General features: G+C 35.5%; 1 long non-coding RNA gene and 1 other non-coding gene across 3 annotated transcripts in view; one reads left to right on the top strand and one right to left on the bottom strand.

The window, feature by feature from the left end:
* LOC148562353 (uncharacterized) overlaps positions 1-20137 on the top strand; it is a 34004-nt gene extending 13867 nt beyond the window's left edge. For both annotated transcript variants that reach the window (XR_015886225.1, XR_015886224.1), the window contains exons 3-4: positions 16462-16712; positions 16847-20137. This is a non-coding gene — a long non-coding RNA (uncharacterized LOC148562353). The remainder of the gene's footprint in view (positions 1-16461; positions 16713-16846) is intronic.
* On the bottom strand, positions 17030-17137 carry LOC148562354 (small nucleolar RNA R71). The gene has a single exon (XR_015887808.1). It is a non-coding gene; the product is annotated as a small nucleolar RNA R71 (small nucleolar RNA).
* Positions 20138-21178: the final 1041 nt, after the last annotated feature.

The raw sequence follows: 21178 nt of genomic DNA, 5'->3' as shown, positions 1-21178 counted from the left end.
CCGAGAAGCAAATAGAGCTGCGGATTGGATGGCTAAATATGGTGCCAAAAGTAACTCTAATAATGTTATTTGGTCTGAGCCTGGTGTTGATCTCCAACGAATCATCCGCTCGGATTTAGAATAATTTTTGCTTTGTTTCTTTCCTTGTTTAGTCACCAAAAAAAAGTATTGACAAAAGAGAAAAAAAAAATAGCATGAAAGAAAAGTATGAAAAGTAGGGTAATTTTACTAGAAAATCAATTTATCATCCTCAAAGAAGATATCATGTTATATATATATTTTAGTTTAAAAAATTCAATTTTTATGATAAAATAATGTCATTTTCATTTATTATTTCAACAACCATGTCATACAAATATTATGTCTTGTTAATTATGTTTTATTTTATACAATTAATTTGTTTATAAAAAATATTTTTTTTATTTTTTTATTTGTTTGCATATATTAATGTTATTTCTATTCTTTAGATGTTTGTGATATAAATTGATATTTTTTAATCCTTACGTAGAATTTTTTTTTTTAATTTCCTACCATTCTTTAGAGTAATATGTTTTTGCATTGATTAACCTTGGAATAGAATTCTCTGAATTCTATTTCATGTTTTGGTATAAAAAAATAGCACTGATTTGATGATTTCAATTTTAATGAGATTTCAATTCTCATGTTAAGACTATATATATAAATTAGACTAAAATAGGTCTGATTTCTAATTTCATTTGATTTGTTCCTCTTCGTAGCACCCATACTTTAACAAAGTAAAAATAGAAAAGGGAATTCCCAAAAAAAAATTGGAGAAAAAACAGGGAACAAAAATGGCGGAGTACGAAGTGTGAAGACAAACAATTGAAGAAGAAAAACGCAGCAACTAAAAGAATTCATAGTGTAGTGAATGATGAGTCAACAAGGAAGAAAAGCAAACAAGCATTTGAGTGTCTTTGCCGTGGTTAACATGGAATTATTTTTTTTTCGAAAATTTGTAACTTTTATTATTATTTAGTCGTGGCTAATTGAACAGTTTTAATATATTAAAAATTATACTTCAAATAATATCTATATATTTTTAATACATGACGAAAACTGCCATAGCTAATAAAACAAAATTTTATATATACAAATTGATGAATACGTTATTTTTGCATGATTATAACGTTTCAAGAAAAAAGGACGCAATATTAAAACAATCCATTATTTATATTGATAAACAAAAACAATATAAAATATCAATTTAGTTCTAAACTTCTTTATAATAACAAATAAGATTTGCTCTAACATCTAAAATAAACACAACTAAAGATTAAACCAATAGTTATAAAATGCACCAAGTGTGTGGCATTTCCCCAAAGATAGCAAGCACTTCTCATGATCATGCTGGCAAGATATGATGGCAGTGCTTGAAGATTATCAGAAAGAACTTTGTGGTACATCTTCCCTTTCATTTCAACTTTCTCTGAGTTACATACTCCAAACTTTGACACAAATAAATAAAGAAAAATTGTTTAGTAACACCCAATTTCACATGATGCACGGTATTTGAATCAATATATGGGAAACTGAAAATATGAAAATGAAACTATGTAAAGTTGCAATTGATCAAACAATTTATTCAATGTTCATATATTTGAAGACCATTTGTCACGACCCACTCTAACTGTGACTGGCGCTTAGGAAAATCTTCCCAAGCAAGCCTCAGAAATCGATATTATAGAAAACAGAACAAATAGAATTTTCGATTATACTAAAAGGCAACACATTCTCAACCTCATATTTACAACATACTCAGCATATTTATATAAAATTTGACTTTAGTATTTACAACAAAACATAGTCTATTAGCTTCATCTACTATAATATTTACAAAGCAACAGACTCAAGTCACTAAAGTCTGATCCTGCCTGTGTCACATGGAGCAGTTTAACAAGTCTAACGAGTTCTAAAACTATTTACACAAAACATCAAGCCCTTAAACAGTAAAGGGCTCACCAACACAAACAAAACTAGAACAGAACTGATGAAGTTAGATTAGAATCGATGCCCATATCTGTAAAAAATGAAAGAACAATAGAGTGAGTTTTGCAACTCAGTGAGTAAGCAGAGCATCTATAGCCCCACAAGAGACAGTTGTATAATTAGTAAACTCTCAGTTAAAATAAATCCACCTTAATAATAGTGACAAAATTATACTCAAACACAATGATAATTAATTATAAATATCAAACATTCAAACTTCTTTATTTATAACAATATAGGCGGAAGGTTATCTAATTCAAAAAAGTTAAAATAACAGAAAGAAATTACACTTAGGTTATTTTCCTTCGTGTGAGTTCTGAAACAGACATGTTCCACTAGTTTTGTGGACATGAAACAAATAGGAACCATTTCATCTCATATGGTCCTGAAAAATGCAATTATATACTGACAAGGTGCACCAAGTCTAGCGCTTACTGCCGCTAGCTGTAGTTTCTGTCATAGAACCTTCCAAAATATTTTGGCATACAAATTTTGATCAAGCTAAAGGTTGTGAACAAATCAATAAATACATCATCAATTCAATAGTAATAATTCATGTAATAACTTTATCCAAATTCAATACTAAATTTACTTTCAAATTGTATATACAAGATAATATTTACATTATAGTTTAATTTCTTAAATAACCACTTCATTCATTTCAACGTAAAATATCACGTCTCAAGTGAGATTTTTTTTGTAAAATATTTAACATAAACATCATATTAACAAATAAGTTAGTAAATAATTAAATAATAAATTATAAAATTATTTTCAATAGTTATAAAAATGATACGATGCTAAAATTTAACTATAGATACAAAGTTTACTCACAGACTAAAATTCAAGAGAGGAATTTCTACTCCACAGGTTCCAACAAGCAAGGAGAGTGGTTCCTTTGAGTATCTAATACCACAAACATAACAATAATAACTCTATTAAGTTAATCTTAATATCAATTGATATAATAAAACCAATATACCAAATAATCCCAAATTCTATCTTACCCTAACTCTAAATTTTTGGATTTATTAATACCCATAATTATAAACATGACAAAAATTAAAGATATAGATAATTATCAAGCTAAAGAATCACCTTAATGTCTTAATAATTGGTAATGCTTGAATTAAAGGTGATTTTCCTCTTCTTCAAGTTTAGACTACTTCAATGGAGTTTTGGAATAAAAGCCAACATAAGAAAGCACACTTGATAGGGTATAATAGAGTTGGAATAGAAGAGGAGTAGTGAAATTAATTGAAATAAAAAGGTATGGAATTATTGTTGAAAAAGTGATATGAAGGAGGAAAGAATTATTGATGAAGTGACATGAGGGAGGGACGAAGCATTAGCGGTGAAGATTCTGAAGTGATGCAACAAAAATATGTGTGTGTATTACTTTCGTGTGTGCCGTTGAAGCAGAAGGGAAAGAGTGAAAAGTGATGGGCTTGGCCCATCTTCTTTTTTTTATTAGGCCCTACAATCTCCCCATCTTAAAAAAATTCGGTCCCCGATTTTCAAACATAAAAAATACCTTAAGTTTTGAACAAATACGGATATTTGTCGTGCATTATATTCTCAGGTTCCCAGGTTGCTTCTTTCTCAGAATGGATCTTCTAGACTACTTTTACCGAGACTATTTCTTTAGAACGTAACTTCCTTACTTGTTGATCAATTATAGCAATAGGTTCTTCTTCAAATGATAAATTCTCTTTCAGTTCCATTGATTGGGGTGTAAATACATGAGATGGATCATGAAGATATTTACATAACATGGACACATGAAATACTCGATGAATCATAGACAATTCAGGTGTTAGTGCCAAGCGATACGCTACTACGCCTATTCGTTCGAAGATCTCAAAAGGACCAATATAGTGAGGACTAAGCTTACCCTTTTTGCCAAACCTCATCACACCCTTCATATAGGTGACACTCGGAGAAAAACTTGATCACCCACCGAGAATTCTAAGTTACGTCTCCTATGATTAGCATAGGCCTTCTGTCTACTTTGGGCCTTGATCAAGCGAACTTTTTCAATCGTATCTTGTACCAAATCGGGTCCCAACAGTTTGGTTTCACCAAATTCAAACCATCTGACTGGTGATCTACATCGCCTTCCATAAAGAGCTTCAAATGGTTCCATTTGGATACTGGCTTGATAACTATTATTATAAGAAAACTCAATCAAAGGTAGATAGCTATCCCAATTCCCACCAAAATCCAAAACACAACATCTCAACAAATCTTCCAAAATTTGAATTGTTCTCTCAAATTGTTCGTCTATCTGTGGATGGAAGGCTGTACTAAGTTCTACTCTTGTTCCAAGTGCATTCTGAAAGGATTTCCAAAAATAAGAGTTAAATTGTGGCCCACGATCTGAGATAATGGACACTAGGGCTCCATGAAGCTTGAATATTTCATTAACATAAAGCTTAGCATAATTAGGTAGCGGTATAAGTAGTTTTCACAGGAAGAAAGTGAGCTGACTTCGTCATTCTATCTACTATCACCCAAACTGAATCGTAGCCCTTAAAACTATGAGGTAAACCTATCACATAGTCCATGGTAATTCTCTCCCATTTCCATTCAGGTATCTCAATATGTTGTAGCAACCCTGCAGGCCTTTGATGTTCAGCTTTAACTTGTTGATAAGTCAAACAATGAGAAACAAAAGTACTTACATCTTTCTTCATGCCTTCCCACCAAAACAATTGCTTCAAATCTTGGTACATCCTATTAGTGCCCGGATGAATGGTGTATTTAGAATTGTGAGCCTACTCCATAATAGCTTTCTTTAAGTCATTATTATTTGGCACACATAAACGGTTACCACAACGTAAAACATCTTGATCAAGAGAAAAATCTGAGTTCTTTCTATTGTGAATATCTTCCATTAGCTTTCTCAACTTTGGATCATCACCTTGCGCAGACTTGATTTGTTCTATTAGAGAGGACTGAGATCGTACATAAGCTAAGAGTGGTCCTAACTCTTCGAGCTTAAAGTATACGCCCTCAGATTCCAACTTGTGAATCTCTTGCACTAAAGGTCTCCTTGATAGAGCAATGTGACTCAAACTACACATAGATTTTCTACTCAATGCATCAGCAACTACATTAGCCTTACCTGGATGGTATAAGATGGTACAATCATAATCCTTAAGCAACTCCATCCATCTACGTTGTTTGAGGTTAAGATCTTTTTGTTGAAAGATGTACTTTAAACTCTTGTGATCTGTATAAACCTCACATATTTCACCATAAAGATAGTGTCTCTAGATCTTTAAGGCAAAAATCACTACTGCCATTTCTAAATCATGAGTTGGGTAATTCTGCTCGTGCTTCTTAAGTTGTCTAGATGCATAGGCGATGACTCTACCATGCTGCATAAGAACACATCGAAGTCTGACCCGAGATGCATCACAATATACCGAATATCCTCCGGATCCTGAAGGTAAAACTAGAACTGGGGCAGTAGTCAAACACTTCTTAAGCTTTTGAAAGCTTTGTTCACATTCATCAGTCCACTGAAATTTTACATTCTTCTGAGTCAGCTTGGTCAAAGTAGCTGATATCTTTGAGAAATCTTTGACAAAACATCTGTAGTAGCTTGCGAACCCTAAAAAGGTACAGATCTCTTTTACTGATGTAGGTCTTGGCCACTGTTGGACGGCTTCCACTTTCTTTGGATCCACTTTGATTCCATCCTTTGATACAACATGATCTAAGAATGCTACTTGGTCCAACCAAAACTCACACTTAGAAAATTTTGCATACAATTTGTGATTTCTTAGAGTTTGCAAAATAACTCTTAGATGATGTTCATGTTCTTCCTCACTCTTGGAATATACTAGAATGTCATCAATAAAGACAATCACAAAGTGATCTAAAAAAGGCTTGAATACACGGTTCATCAAGTCCATAAAAGCAGCTGGGGCATTGGTTAAACCAAAAGGCATCACCAAAAATTCATAGTGCCCATATCGAGTTCGAAAAGCCATTTTTGGAATGTCTTCTCCCTTAATCTTTTAATTGATGGTATCCAGAACGAAGATCTATGTTGGAAAAACAAGAAGCTCCTTGGAGTTGGTCAAACAAATCATTAATCCTTGGTAAGGGATACTTGTTGCGAATAGTTACTTTGTTAAGTTGCCGATAATCGACGCACAATCGCATTGAACCATCCTTTTTCTTTACAAAGAGGATCGGAGCTCCCCAAGGAGAAATACTAGGACAAATAAATCCCTTGTCTAATAGCTCTTGTAACTGAATTTTCAACTCTCGTAATTCCGCGGGAGCCATGCGATAAGGAGGGATTGACACAGGAGAAACCCCTGGGGCTAGGTCTATGGAAAACTCTACCTCCCAATTCGGTGGTATGCCTGGTAGTTCCGCTGGAAATACATCTAAAAATTCCCTAACTATGGGAACTTGATCTATGCTAGGTACTTTGGCTTCAACGTCCCTAACTACTGCAAGAAATCCTTGATTTCCTTTATCCATCAAGTGTGAAGCACTTGTAGAAGAGATAAGATCAGCCAAGGTAGAACAACCCTCACCAAAGAAAACAAAGGGTGGAATGCTCGGAATATCAAATTTTACTATTTTGGAGAAGCAACTTACATCGGTATGATAAGATGATAACCAATTCATACCCAAGATGACATCAAATTCATCCATCATTTCAAGAAGGATCAAATCAACTAAGGTATCAACAATGTTCACTCTAACAATGCAAGATCGATAAACATACTGAACTATTGCAGAAACTCCAAGTGCAGTACCAACATAAAATGGACAGTCTAATATTTGAACTTGCTTATCTAAACGAGATGCAAAATATGGGGATATATAAGAGTGATGAGAACCTGGATCAAACAATACTTGAGCATATATGGAGTAAACTTGTAACGTACCTGCTATCGCTGCATTTGAAGCCTGAGCATCCTGACCGGTTAAAGCATGAATTTGTGACTGACCTTTGCCACCTTGTGCTACACCTTTGTTATTAGACCCTCGACCACCAGATCCTCTACCTGCGCCCTTAACTAATGAAGCTGAAGAATTTTCAAGCGACATAGCTGAGAAAGATGGAGTGGATGTTGCAGGTAATGTTGAACTTTGAATGGAACTTCCCCGAGGATGAGGACAATCTCTATAAAGGTGAACAGTCTGTCCACAACCATAACATGCTCCAGTAATCTTGAAGCATGCTCCAGAATGATATTTCTCATAATGCTGACATAGTGACCTAAGAATTTCTGAAGGCTTGGATCTCTGCATGCTTGGTTCAATACCGTAAGCAGCATGTACAATTTCTGAATAGGTCATGCTCCCAACCATGGGTGAAAGAGTAGTGAAGTAAGAGTTTGCTAGTCCTCGAACAAATCTCTTGACTCTCATGATATCCGGAGTCACTAAGCACTCAGCATATCTAGAAAGCTCAGTGAAACGATTCTCATACTACATCACAGACATACCAGGAGTTTGCCTCAACTTCTCAAAATCAACAGCATTTTTCTCCTTTATGCTAGTAGGAAGGAATCTTTCCAAAAAGATCTTAACAAACTCATCCCACAAAAGAGGTGGCATTCGACGTGCCCTTCTACTTTGAAGAAGTGTTTCATACCAATGATAAGCATGCCCTGTTAAATTGTATGTAGCTAGATCTACCGCTGTGTTATCTAGGCATCTGAGGGCTCGAAAAGCTTTGTTCAAGCTATCAATAAAGAACTGAGGATCGTCCTCCAAAAGATTTCCAGAGAAGGTAGGTGGATTCAGTTTAAGGAAAGATTGGAGAGTGACAGCTCGTTCCCCAAGAGGTTGTTGGTTTTCTTGATTAAGGATATTTGGCCTCGTAGAAGGTGGGGCTCTAACCTCTCTTTGATCAGTCAAGGACTCCACAAGATTATTAACAACTTGATGAAGTCCTCGTATCTCAGTAGCAACATTCACTGGATCTTCTGCAATAGTCGCACCTCTGCCTTGCCCTATTGGTCTTCTATGACCACCACCCCATTGACTGAGTGAGGGAGAAGGTGCTCTATTAGTTTCAATATTAGGAGCATTACGCGCTCCTGCCCCTGGAGTAGGAATACGACGTTTAGGTGGCATCTTCCACCTAAGAATGAATGATTATATCAAATACAGATAGGCTTAAACACAGAAAACAATGAAAACACACTTTAAAGACCTTATTTTACGAACATTCCTATAAGTCCTTAGTAACATGACAACTTGTGAAAATGGGCCGGCTTCTATTTACACATTCATGATCTTACTATAGGACAACTGCTCCATATTACACAGGAAAACCTGAGCTCTAATACCAATTTGTCACGACCCACTCTAACCGTGAGTGGTGCTTAGGAAAATCTTCCCAAGCAAGCCTCAGAAATCGATATTATAGAAAACAGAACAAATAGAATTTTCGATTATACTAAAAGGCAACACATTCTCAACCTCATATTTAAAACATACTCTGCATATTTATATAAAATTCGACTTAAGTATTTACAACAAATCATAGTCTATTAGCTTCATCTACTAAAATATTTACAAAGCAACAGACTCAAGTCACTAAAGTATGATCCTACCTGTGTCACATAGAGCAGTTTAACACGTCTACAGAGTTTTAAAACTATTTACATAAAACATCAAGCCCTTTAACAGTAAAGGGCTCACCAACACAAACAAAGCTAGAGCGAAACTGATGAAGTTGGATTAGGATCGATGCCTATATCTGAAAAATGAAAGAACAATAGAGTGAGTTTTGCAACTCAGTGAGTAAGCAGAGCATCTATAGCCCCACAAGAGACAGTTGTATAATTAGTAAACTCTCAGTTAAAATAAATCCACCTTAATAATAGTGACAAAATTATACTCAAACACAATGATAATTAATTATAAATATCAAACATTCAAACTTCTTTATTTATAACAATATACGCGGAAAGTTATCTAATCCAGAAAAGTCAAAATAACAGACAGAAATCACACTTAGGTTATTTTCCTTCGTGTGAGTTCTGAAACAGACATGTTCCACTAGTTTTGTGGACATGAAACAAAAAGAAACCATTTCATCTCATATGGTCCTGAAAAATGCAATTATATACTGACAAGGTGCACCAAGTCTAGCGCTTACTGCCGCTAGCTGCAGTTTCTTTCATAGAACCTTCCAAAATATTTTAACATACAAATCATGATCAAGCTAAAGGTTGTGAATAAATTAATAAATACATCATCAATTCAATAGTAATAATTCATGTAATAACTTTATCCAAATTCAATACTAAATTTATTTTCAAATTGTATATGCAAGATAATATTTACATTATAGTTTAATTTCTCAAATAACCACTTCATTCATTTCAACGTAAAATATCACGTCTCAAGTGGGATTTTTTTTGTAAAATATTTAACATAAATATCATATTAACAAATAAGTTAGTAAATAATTAAATAATAAATTATAAAATTGTTTTCAATCGTTATAAAAATGATACAATGCTAAAATTTAAGTATAGATACAAAGTTTACTCACAAACTAAAATCCAAGAGAGGAATTTCTACTCCACAAGTTCTAACAAGCAAGGAGAGTGGTTCCCTTGAGTATCTAATACCACAAACATAACAATAGTAACTCTAATAAGTTAATCTTAATATCAATTGATATAATAGAACCTATATACCAAATAATCCTAAATTTTATCTTACCCTAACCCTAAATTTTTGGATTTATTAATCCCCATAATTATCAGCATGACAAAAATTAAAGATATAGGTAATTATTAAGTTAAAGAATCACCTTAATGTCTTAATAATTGGTAATGCTTGAATTAAAGATGATTTTCCTCTTCTTCAAGCTTAGACTATTTCAATGGAGTTTTGGAATAAAAGCCAACATAAGAAAGCACACTTGATAGGGTATAATAGAGTTGGAATAGAAGAGGAGTAGTAAAATTAATTGAAATAAAAAGGTATGAAATTGTTGTTGAAAAAGTGATATGAAGGAGGAAAGAATTATTGATGAAGTGACATGAGGGAGGGACAAAGCATTGGCAGTGAAGATTTTGAAGTGATTCAACAAAAATATGTGTGTATTACTTTCGTGTGTGCCCATTGAAGCAGAAGGGAAAGAGTGAAAAGTGATGGGCTTGGCCCATCTTCTTTTTGTTAGGCCCTACAATCAACTTGATGCAACTTCTCTTGCTACTTTTTAAGTCAATTGATGTTAATAACAAAAGAGTAGGGGTGGAAAAAGGCCCGGCGGCCTGCCAGGGGCCTGCAGCCTGGTCTATTATAAAATAGGCATAGGCTCAGGCTCTTATAAAAGCTTTATTATGTTAATAGGCCAGTCCCAAACTCACTAATTAGCCTTATTGGCCTGTCAGGCCTGCTTGAGCCTTTTAATACATAATTACATATATAAATAACTTTTTATTATTAACAAAATTATGAGATATTTTAAATTTATTATATTTAATTATAAATAATTTTTTATATTTTAAATACTTTAAAATTTAAAATTTTTATAAATATTAAATATAACATTTTACATATAGATATGTTTATTAAAAAATATTTTTTTAAATAATATTTTTATTTTTGTAAAAGAAAAATTAGCAGGCCTTTTAATAGGCTTTAGGCCAGGCCAAGCTGAATAACAGGCCAGACTTAATACTTTGAAAAAAGCCTATAGCAGGCTGTAGATCAGGCTCAGGCCTATCAACTACATGACAGGCCAGGCCTGTTAAGAACAAAGCCTGGCCTGTTTCCACCCCTACGAAAGAGACAAAAAAGCCACCTGAATAAAGCTTTGGGCAGTAACTTTAAGCACTCTCGGGAGTCGTATGACAAACAAACCACCAAGGTGATTTGGAGAGTGCTCTTGCAGCAGCAAATAACAAGATTTCATTATTTGCATGGTAACTTTTATTGGAAACATCCCTGCAAAGTCCGCTAAGACAGTAATTTGGAGATAATGATAGCATAACATTAGTTTTAAAATTTTTAAGCTCTTGAAAGAGTTCAGGTAACCAGTAATCAGATTCTAAAATTTTGAAGTAATGAATGCACAACAACAATATAGCAATCGTAATTATCTAAGCAAATAAAATAAGAACTAGAATTTAATATACTTAAATATGATATATTGTCGGATTTTCTCCTTATTTCTAACACTACATTTCCAGAAAAATGAAGTCATATTGTAAAAAATAAATTAAGCAAATTACAAAATGAATATATATATATATATATAAAGTCTACCAACCTTTATTAGTCCTCCTTGAAATAAAATCTCAATCACTTCCTTTAGAATTGGAATTAAACCAGAATGATGCACTCCTATTCCCCGTTTTAGCAAAGTCAGTATGTTTGAAACTTAATCAAATCCATAAGAATGGAGGTGAAAAACTTAGATAGCTTCAAAATGATGAGACCCACAATATTCAATTAAAATAAAATAATCGAATTCAAGACAAAAGCAAAACCAAAACCAAATCAAGAGAAAAGAGGTGAAGAGCGAGACATACTAAAGGAAGAAAACCTTTATTAGTTCTTTATGCACTAACTTTCTTCTTTTTCTTTTAGTACGTTATTTCTTTTTTTTTAATCCAAACAAGATTATACAACAACAAAAATTCAACAATAAAAATTTTATCATTTATTTTAATCAGTTCAAAACAAGATACAACTTGAGCAAAATTCAATAAATAAATTCAGTTCAATGAAGCAGAGAAGACTCAATCATAATAAAAGCATGTTTAGTATGCTTATGTTACTTTTTAGGTCCGGAATATGAGATTTAGCTGGAAAAATATGAAAAATTTTCATATGGAAACTTAAAATCCAACTCATGTACGCTGTTGGACATTGGTTAGAGTTTTCACATATCAGAATATTCTATTTACATTGATTTTTTTTTTATTTTTGAAGTTTTTTAAGGACACAATTACAAAATTTTGAAGCATGAAGATTTATTTGGAATTCTCTAAAAATTCCAGGGATTAACATATTAATTTAACCAAAAAGAATACATTGTTAAAAAGTATAATCCAATATTCACAGCTTACACTCACAAAGAACATAATTTAACATAATTTTAACAAGGATTATCAAAAGTTTAGCACATTTTTTTTCAACATAACACAAGAAAAGGTAACAAAATAAAGTACAACACAGTAGCAGAGAGCATAGTTAAAAAGAATGAGGAATGAAAAATTAAAAAAAAAATGAAGAAACCAATCTGAGTAGCAGAATTCTAAACCTTTGTTCTGACTTCGGAGCAATCTGAGAAGAGGGGCAGGAGTGCGACGGAGACGAAGGCTAGACGATGAGCACAACGGACGGCGGCTTCCTGTGGCTGATCAAACAAAGAGCAGACTCGAAGATGCTGAGCTTGAGGAAGAAGCTACGATTGGTGGGTTGGGGACTTCGAGCACCACGACCAGACGAAGACGGTAGTGCTTAAGCACGACAGACGGCAATAAGAGAGCGATGGAGGATGGCAGGAGCGCAACGGAGCAGATGAATGCCAGGGACTGACACCGAGCTCGTGGAAGAAGTTGCGACGAACGACACAGCGGCAATCCTTGCAGCAGTCCATGCGACGGTGGTTTGACAACCCTTACGACGGTGGGGGAGAGGCTAGAGTTTCTCACCTTCATGCTTCAACTTTCTTTTTATTTTGGGAAGAAGTGGAGAGGAGAACGCGTTTTTAGTTTCAGCTCACCGTTTTCTTTCCTTTTTTATTTTTAAGTGTTCATGGTGGTGTTGATAGTGGGCTAGTTGTAAACTCCGTAAAATTAACGAATAATTAAAAAATAAATTAATTTTTTAGTAAAGAAAATTAGAAATGTAAATTTGATAGTAAAATGTGATAGAGTTAATTAAAACAAGAATTTTGACACTAATTTCAAAGAATTTGGCCCAAGATTGGGCCGAACCCAGCCCAAAATGGGCCCAAGGGACCAACCTAAGCCTCATTAATTAGAGGCTCAGCATCTTCTTCTTCCCCCAAATGATATCCACACTGCACAAGAAAGGGGAAGGAGGAAGCAGAGCTTCCAACCCTAACATTCATTTCAAACTACCATATCTTTTCGCTTCAAGCTCCGATCGTCGCACTGTTTGCGCCCACGCGTCTGCGGCGTAGAGCTCTACGAATCTCGGTGACTAATTCGGTAAGGAAGTCTCAATTTCAATTCATTTTCTTCCTTCTCCTATTTTTCAAAAATTAGATATGGCGGGTGTTGAGATTTTGGTCCTTTGGTGTTATAGGATTCGATTAGCTTGTAAAAAATGCTCACTCTTGCTCATTTGGCACTTGGTTACAGTAAGGATCTAAGGATCATTAACCCTACTCAATTCTTTGGTTTAGTGTGTTGGAAATTAAATTTTGGGTATGTATATGTGATAATTGTGTTAGGTGTATGTATATATGTGATAAGAAACAAAATTCAAAACATTAGAAGCTTGGTTAGGAGTTTGGGAGGCAGGATTATGGTGTTGAGGGCTTGCTTTTTCACCTAAGTGGGTTGTCTCGGGTTATACGAGAAAATCGGCCAAGGTATAGTTTTGGTTTCTCGTATTTAATATATAATGTCTTGTGAAAACTTAGGCTAGACGACCATAGGATAGGAATGAATGAATGAGTATGTAAATTATTTCATGCTTTAATGAGATATGTTGAAAAAGGTTGAGTTTTGGTTTGTTGTTGAGATTGGTGATAAAATGCTAAATGATAAATTAATGATGTTTGACAAGGTATGAGGGTGAATATGTATTTTGTGATAGATTGTTGGTGGATCTTGTTGATTTAAGTTATGAATTTAGGTATGAGATTGTGTATATAGGAGTATAATTGATTGAGGTAGGGTGTGGAGGTTTTGGCATTTTAAATGGTATGTGTTGTGCTGAATATATGCATAGGAAGTGGGATTTGAGTTTGGTTTTTAATGAAAATTGAGGTTTGAGGTTTTTGTGTAAAACTAATTTTTGGCCGAACTTTGGTGAGCCATAACCCGGCTTCCGAACCCCCAAATTGTTTCAAATTTGTTTCACATGAAAATTGGGTCCGTGAAATTTATGCCGTTTGAAGAACAGATGAAAAATATTTAAAAAAAAAAAGTTATGCGCGTCAGAAGTTTGGAGGGCAAAACTGAAAATTCTGCAGCATTCAGCATTTTAGCTGTTCTGCATAGCTTGTGTACGCGACCATTGCACACGACGTGACCAACCTATTTGGGTTGGGCATCTTGTGTACACGAGTAGGGTGCTGGCATACGTGAGCAGTGATTTTTGAGGGGTTGCATACAAGACCACCTACACAAGACGTGACCAACCTATTCAGGTTGGGTATCTCGCGTACGCGAGCAGGGTGCTTGCATATGCTAGCATTTCAAAACGCACGCCCACACGCGCGTATGATGCGTGAGCATCTTTTTTATATTTTCCTAGTGAATTTGCATTCAAATTGTTGAGTTTAATCAAGAATTAATTATCTTACAGCCACCATGGATGCTACTTTGAGTCGTGTGCAATTCTGTTTATTTCAGGTAGCATTTGGATAGATTTAATGGAGTTTCCGTAGAAAAAGAGAAGAAAGCGAATGATGCTGTCAACCCTGACCTCTCTGCATTCTAACCTGAATAACTCGAGCTACAAAAGTCCAATTGATGTGATTTTAGTGGTGTTGGAAAGCTAATTTCCAGAGCTTTCCAAAGATGTATAATAGTCCATACTTCTCTTCCATCAATTCTGCAAGGGTGGCGCTTAACTTGAGGTTTCTCAAGTTAGGCGCCAAGATCAACTAAATCCATTAATCCAAGGCTGCATGGTTGGTGCCTAACTTGGGTTTTACCTAGTTAGGCACCAGTACAAGGAATGCTTGAAGAGAAGTCTGCCAAGGTAGCGCCTAACTTGAGATTCCAAGCACAACAAAGCACACTAATTGGATTTAGCAACCTTGGAGTTAGGCGCCACACCAACCCAAGTTAGGTGCTAACTCAAGCACTTCAAGCCACTCTCCACTGCCTCCTCCAAGTTAGGCGCTGATCCTTGCCAAGTTAGGCGCCAATATTAATGAACCAAGTGGTCCCCATTCGTTCCTCAAGGCTTGCACGAAATGTTAATTGATTTTCTGATTAAACTTTATTTCGTTTCAAAATAGGAAAAGATATTATTTAGTTTTAGGAAATATAATTTACATTAATTAGGATTAGATATAAAATGAAAAAGAATTAGCCCTTCGAGCTCTTCTCTCTTCTCTTCTACATCATTTCATAATTTACATTTTTTCAGAATCTTAGTTTTCTCTCTGAACCATGAGCAGCTAAACCTCCACTGTTAAGGTTAGGAGCTCTGTCTATTGTATGGATTGATACTATTATTTTTCTATTTTAATTTATGTACTGTTTTTTGTTTCAAGAATTGTTTTCGTTCTTTATCTTATGAATATGGGTGGAACAGAAGTATGACCCTGGTTCTAATTGAGTTCTTGTATAACTTGAAAAAGCTCTTTACTTGAACAACAGATTGAAAATAATTTCTCCTAAACATCTAATTATCTGGACTTAACGGGATACGTGACATATAATCCTCTTATATTTGGGTAATTAGGGTTTCTGTGGCATATAAACTAGAATTGGACTTCACCCTCTAATTGGAATTAAGTGACCAAGGAATTGGCGGTTGATGAAGGTTAGAGGAGACTAAAAAGGTCTAAGGAATTAGGGTTTAGTCACATATAGTTTGCCATGAATTGAATCTTGCATGATTAAAATAGTTAGTAAGAAAAGTCAATCTGGAAGATAGACAACTCTGAAGCTTTAACTGTTTCTCCATATATATTTCACAACTTGCTTAGTGCTTGCTTTTCTGATTCTCTGAATTGCTATTTGATGCAATTGAACTCAAAATACCATTTCTGTTTGTCTAACTAAGTAAATCATTTAACCATTGTTGCTTAGTCCATCAATCCTCATGGGATCGACCCTCATTCACTTGAGGAACTACTTGGTATGACCCGGTGCACTTGCCGGTTAGTTTGTGGACTTTAAATTTGGCACCAATTTTTTGGTGCCGTTGCCGGGGATTGACTGTGATTGACAACTATTAGTTGTTTGATTGCTTAGATTAGGTGCTTTAGCTTTAATTTTACTTAATTTTACACTTTAATTTTCAAAATTTTTAGCTACAATTTTTCTGTAATTTACGAAATTAAATTTGGTATCCCCTAGTTATTTTTATTTTAATCTTTCCTGTTTAATTTTCAAAAAAAATATCGAAAATTTTTTGTCCTAGTTTTGCTATAATTTTTGAATTTTATTACTTAATTTATTTAGTTGCTTCATTTTATTTCTTTTACACAGGTTACCTCACTGGGAATTCTCTGCACTCTGATGTGGAGATTCTCACTTTTTTTCTTGTTTTCTGTCTGTTTATGAGCAGGAACAGGGATAAGGAACCCCTTACAGATTTTGATCCAGAACCTGAAAGGACTTTGAGGAGGCGTTTGCAACAAGCTAGACTTTACAAGGCTAGTAAAAATCTGAGTGAAACTCTTGAAAGGGAAGCTGCAGAGTCTACCATAGATCAGAATCATGATGTAAATGCCAATATGGCAAATCTGAATCAGAATGAGCAACCTAGAAGAGTGCTTGGCTCACACACTACTCCCAATGCAGATCTTTATGACAAAAGTATTGTGGTGCCTCCCATAACTGCAAACAAATTTTAACTGAAGCCACATCTGGTCACTCTTGTGCAACAAAATTGCCAATATCATTGACTTCCTTATGAAGACCTAAATCAGTTTATTTCTAATTTTTTGCAGATTTGTGATACTATGAAGACTAATGGAGTGAATCCTGAGGTATACAAACTCAAGCTCTTTCCATTTGCTGTGAGGGATAGAGCAAAGCTGTGGTTAAATTCTCAACCCAAGGAGAGTCTGGATACTTGGGATAAGATGGTCACTGCATTTCTGACTAAATTTTTCCCACCACAAAAGCTGACTATGCTAAGGGTGGAGGTCCAGACCTTCAGACAGAAAGATGGTGAGACCCTTTATAAAGCATAGGAGAGATTCAAGCTACTGACTAGGCAATGCCCTCCGGACATGTTTTCTGAATGGACTCAGCTGGATATCTTCTATGAGGGCTTATGTGAAATGTGCAAGATGTGTTTAGATAATTTTGCAGGTGGTTCATTGCACATGAAGAAGACACCAGAGGATACTACTGAGCTTATTGAGTTGGTTGCTAACAACCAATACTTATACTCATCTAACAGGAATCCTGTGAACTCTGGGACTCCTCAGAAGAAAAGCATTATGGAAGTAGAAGCTTTTGATGCTCTTCTTGCTCAGAACAAAATTTTGTCTCAGCAGATGAATTTTCTTACTCAACAATTGAGTGGGATGCAGGTTTCAGCTGTCAACACTCAGAATGTACCTAAAGAGGCCCTTTATGACATGACTGGTAGCTCTATTCAAGGTGAGAATTATGATTATGCTCAATCTTCTACTGAATAGGTCAATTACACGGGGAATTCTCCTAGAAATCCCAATAATGATCCATACTCTAAGACCTATAATCAGAGGTGGAGAAATCACCCAAATTTTGGGTGGAGAGAGCAACCTTAGAGATCACAGAATTTCAACAATAATTCTCAGGGCGGTTTTCAACAAAACAATCAAAATAACCGCTAGTTTCAATCTCATTAACAACAACCACCTCAGCAGGCAAAGTCTCAGCCCTAGAAGAACACTGATTGGGAAACAATGTTAAATAATTTTATGCAGAAAACTAGAGCTTCCATAAAAAACTTGGAGGTGCAAGTGGGCCAGTTGAGCAAGCAAATACCTGGGAGGCCTCCAAGTACATTTCCTGGTGATACAGTGGTGACCCAAAAGAAGATTGCAAGGCCATTCAATTGAGAAGTGGTAAAGTAGCTGGTTCTGAGACTAAGGTCAATAAAGAGCTAGTTGAAAAAGAAGCTCCAGAGGAGAAGAAAGAAGAGGTGGAGCAAGTCCCTCCTAGGCGTGCAGATAACCCATTCTCATTCTCTCTTAACACTCATCCTACATTGCCAAAGGCTCCTGAGTACAAGCCTAAAATGCCATATCTTCAGAGACTTAAAAAGGCTTCCAAAGACAATCAATTTTCTAAATTTTTTGAAGTCTTAAAGAAGCTGTAGATCAACATTCCTTTTTCTGAGGCTCTTGAGCAAATGCCTCTCTATGCTAAATTCATGAAAGAACTGTTAACTAACAAGAGTAATTGGAAGGAACAAGAGACAGTGGTGTTAACTAAGGAATGCAGTGCTATTATTCAACATAACTTTCCTGAGAAGCTGCAGGATCCATGGAGCTTTGTAATTTCTTGCACCATTGGAGATGTCACTATTCAGAGAGCTTTGTGTGATCTTGGATCTAGCATCAATATCATTCCACTTTCAGTTATGAAAAAGCTCCAAATTGAGGAGGTAAAACCCACTCGTATTTCTCTTCAACTTGCTAATCTTTCTATTAAATTTTATGTGGGGGTTGTTGAGGATTTACTTGTAAAAGTAGAGCCATTTATTTTTCCTGCTGATTTTGTTATATTGGATGTGGAAGAGGATAAAAAGTCCTCTATTATTCTTGGAAGACCCATTTTAGCTAAAGGTAGAGCTCTGATTGATGTGCAAAAGGGTGAATTAACCCTGATGGTCAATGAAGAACATGTGGTCCTTAATGTATTTGAAGCCCTCAAACACCCTAATGATTCTGAAGGGTGTATGAGAGTTGATGTTGTTGAACCACGTGTTCAAAAGGTACTAGAAGCTGAGGTACTTGATGATATTCTGGATCCTGTCTCTGAGTATGAACACGCCTAAGGTGGAGGAATAAGTCCCTAAGCTTGAGCTAAAGCCTTTGCCTTCTTCTCTGAAATATGTATTCTTAGGTGAAAATGATTCATATCCAGTGATTATTAGCTCTTCCTTGAAGCCTGGTGAGGAAGAGGCGTTTATTACAGTGCTCAGGAGCCATAAAACAGCTCTTGGGTGGACCATTGGTGATTTAAAGGGGATTAGTCCAACCAAATATATGCACAAGATCCTTCTTGAAGATGATGCTAAACCGGTTGTGCAACCACAAAGGAGACTCAATTCAACTATGAAAGTGGTGGTCCAAAAAGAGGTAATGAAACTATGGAAAGTCGGCATTATATGCCATATTTTTGACAGCCCTTGGGTGAGTCCTGTGTAGGTAGTTCCCAAGAAAGGAGGGATGACAGTGATCAAGAAAGAAAAGAATAAGCTAATTCCTACAAGGACCGTCACAGGATGGAGAATGTGCATAGACTACAGGAGAGTCAACACTGTTACAAAGAAGGATCACTTCTCCCTACCTTTCGTTGATCAGATGCTTGAGAGGTTAGCTGGTCATGCTTTTTATTGTTTTTTAGATGGATATTCTGGATATAACCAAATTGCAGTGGACCCTCAAGATCAAGAAAAGACGGCATTCACATGTCCTTTTGGAGTATTTGCTTACAGGAGAATGCCATTTGGACTCTGTAATACCCCAACAACTTTTCAGAGGTGTATGCTTTCCATTTTTTCTAATATGGTTGAAAAGTTTATTGAGGTATTCATGGATGATTTTTCTATTTTTGGTAATTCTTTTGAATCCTACCTTAAGCATTTATCTCTGGTCTTGAAATAGTGTCAAGAATCAAACCTTGTTTCAAATTGGAAAAAATGTCATTTTATGGTTACAGAAGGTATTGTTCTTGGACACCGGAGTTCAAGCAAAGGGATTGAGGTTGATAGAGCCAAGGTGGAGGTAATTGAAAAATTACCACCACCATCTGATGTTAAGGCAATCCGGAGTTTCTTAGGTCATGCATGATTTTACAGAAGATTTATAAAGGATTTTTCTAAGATTGCTAAACCATTGAGCAACCTACTAGTTGCTGATGTTCCTTTTGTATTTGATACTGACCGTCTGTATGCTTTTAAAACTCTAAAAGCAAACCTTACCTCTGCTCCCATCATAGTACCCCCTGACTGGGATTTGCCATTTGAATTGATGTGTGATGCTAGTAATTATGCTATAGGAGCTGTTTTAGGACAGAGGCATGGCAAGCTTATGCATGTCATTTACTATGCTAGTCGTGTGTTAAATGATGCTCAAAAGAATTACACAACTACAGAAAAAGAATTATTAGCTATTGTGTATGCTATTGATAAGTTTAGATCTTATTTAATTGGTTCTAAGGTTATTGTTTATACTGATCATGCTGCTTTGAAGTACCTTCTAACCAAACAGGATTCTAAACCAAGATTAATTAGATGGGTGCTACTCCTTTAGGAGTTAGATATTGAGATCAAAGATAGAAAAGGGTCAGAAAATCAAGTAGCTGACCACCTTTCCAGGATTGAACCTGAAGAGGGCATGCACCCACCCACAGTTGTGACTGAGACATTTCTGGATGAGCAACTGTTCCTCATTCAGCAGGCTCCATGGTTTGTGGACATTGCAAATTACAAAGCCATGAATTTCATTCCAAAAGAGTATAGTAAACAACAAGTGAAGAAGCTACTGACTGATGCAAAGTACTACTTTTGGGAGGAACCATACCTTTTTAGAAGATGCTCAGATGGTATAATCCAGAGGTATGTCTCAGATGAGGAAACACATCAAATTCTTTGGCACTGTCATGGCTCTGATTATGGAGGCCACTTTGGTAGTGAAATGATAGCTACAAAGGTCTTTCAGAGCAGTTTTTAATGGCCGACTCTCTTCCGGGATTCAAGACCATTTGTGAAAAACTGTGACAGATGTGAAAGAGCTAAGACTCTCCCTTCTAACCATGAGATGCCATAGCTGGGGATTCTTGAGATTAAGTTGTTTGATGTGTGGGGTATTGACTTCATGGGACCTTTTCCACCCTCATATTCTAATAACTATATCTTGGTGGCAGTTGATTATGTATCCACGTGGGTGGAAGCTGTGGCTCTACCCACCAATGATGCCAAAGTGGTGATGAGCTTTCTTTAGAGATATATTTTCAGCCGGTATGGTGTCCCAAGGACACTCATTAGTGATGGTAGAAGTCACTTTTGTAACAAATAGCTAGACTCACTTGTGTAGAGGTATGGAGTCTGTCATAAAGTG

The sequence above is a fragment of the Arachis ipaensis genome, chromosome B6 (assembly GCF_059453495.1).
Source record: "Arachis ipaensis isolate K30076 ecotype BB chromosome B6, ASM5945349v1, whole genome shotgun sequence".
In the NCBI taxonomy this organism is placed as follows: Eukaryota; Viridiplantae; Streptophyta; class Magnoliopsida; order Fabales; family Fabaceae; genus Arachis; species Arachis ipaensis.
Note: the sequence above shows the minus strand (reverse complement) of the source record. Positions and strands in the feature narration are given on the sequence as shown.